Source organism: Myodes glareolus, chromosome 21, assembly GCF_982192425.1.
Source record: "Myodes glareolus chromosome 21, mMyoGla1.1, whole genome shotgun sequence".
NCBI lineage: Eukaryota > Metazoa > Chordata > Mammalia > Rodentia > Cricetidae > Myodes > Myodes glareolus.
Window position 1 is genome coordinate 20272422 of NC_142046.1, and position 1777 is coordinate 20274198.

The window sequence follows — 1777 nt, forward strand, 5'->3', positions numbered from 1 at the left end:
GTGTTCCACAGAGCCACAGTACCCAACTGCACCAACTGAAGGACGAGGGACCCCTGAAGCACAGGCTCCACCTATACCAATTGGAGGCAGAGTCGTGTAGACAACAAGGTAATACACTCAACAACAAGAAGAACAATGGGACACCAGCAGAGACTAGAGGTTCTACAAGACCTGAAGATTCCAGCACAGATGAAGCAGGAGAAAATGACCTTAAAAAGAACTTTATGACGATGATTGAGGTCCTTAAAGAGGAATGAAAAAAATTCCTGGGGACTGGAGAGATGGCTCAGAGGTTAAGAGCAATGCCTGTTCTTCCAAAGGTCCTGAGTTCAATTCCCAGCAACTACATGGTGGCTCACAACCATCTGTGATGAGGTCTGGTGCCCTCTTCTGGCCTGCAGGCATATACACAGACAGAATATTGTATACATAATAAATAAATAAATATTTTTAAAAATTCCCTTAAAGAAGTCGAAGGTGTTTGTCACCAGTGTCCCTTAGTGGGCTGGTGCATTCTGGGTGGTGGGAGAGACCACAGCCAGAACGTTACCCACTCTTTCCAGGGGCCGCTGGAACCAAGCAGCCAGTAGGACTTCAGCTTGCTGTCACCTCTTCTCCAGCATTTGGGGAAGACAGTGATTGCCCTTCAGCACAGCGTCACTGACAACCACTGGCCAGATGGGGCCCAGCCCCTCAACCAGGAGGCTTTCACCATTGATGCCTTTGAAATAGGGCATTCTCTGGGCAAGGGGAAATTTGGGAATGTGTGTCTGACTCATCTCAAGGAAAACCATTTCACTGTGGCCCTGAAGGTCCTCTTCAAGTCCCAGATAGAGGAGGAGGAATTGGAGTGCCGGCTTCGAAGGGAGGCAGAGATCCAGGCTCACCTACAGCACCTGAATATCCTATGTCTCTACCACTACTTTCACTATGCTCTCAGGGTATCCTTAATTCTGGAATATGCTCCATGGGATGAGCTCTACAAGGAGCTTCAGAGAAACCACGCATTGGAGAGGCAGCATACAGTCACAATAATGGAGGAGTTTGAAGATGCCCTGACCTACCGTCATGAGAAGAAGGTGATTCATGGGGACATCAAGGCAGAGACTCTCCTGCTGGAGCTCAGGTTTAGATGAAGACCACAGAATTTGGTGGGTCTGTGCATACCCTCTCTCTCAGGACAAAGTCAGTGTGTGGACTCTGGACCACTTGTCCTCGGAAATGATTGAAGGGAGAACATAGGATGAGAAGGTGGCCCTGTGGTGTCTTGGGTGCCCTGCTATGAGCTGCTGGTGGGAAATCCTCCCTTCAAGAGCAGCACTCACAACAAGACACACAAAGACAACCTCAAGGTTCCTCAATCAGTGCCTGTGGGGGCCCAGGGCTTGATCTCTAAGCTTCTTAGGTAGCATCCCTCAGAGCGGCTGAACCTGGGTCCAGGACCACTCTCATAGGATGCTGCCTCCCTGTAATCAGATGGCTTCCTGAGCCCTGCCTGCCTCCATTCCTAAGTGTTTACTCAGGAAGTTCTCCAGGCTCTATTACTTCGTCTGTTTTGCCTGTTTTCTCTTTTAATATGTGAATTAAAACTGAAAAAAAAAAGAAGCAGAGGAAAGGGCAAGCAAAAAATGGAAGAAATCAACAAATTCCTTAGAGAAAACCAAGAAAAAGCAATCAAACAGATGAAACAGTTCAAGGCTTGAAATGGGAAATAGAGGCAACAAAGAAAGCATAAACCAAGGGAAATCTGGATAAACGAACAGAAACTACAGAAGCA

General features: G+C 47.6%; 1 pseudogene; it reads left to right on the forward strand.

The window, feature by feature from the left end:
• Positions 1-678: 678 nt before the first annotated feature.
• Positions 679-1488, forward strand: LOC146890513 (aurora kinase C pseudogene; annotated as a pseudogene).
• Positions 1489-1777: the final 289 nt, after the last annotated feature.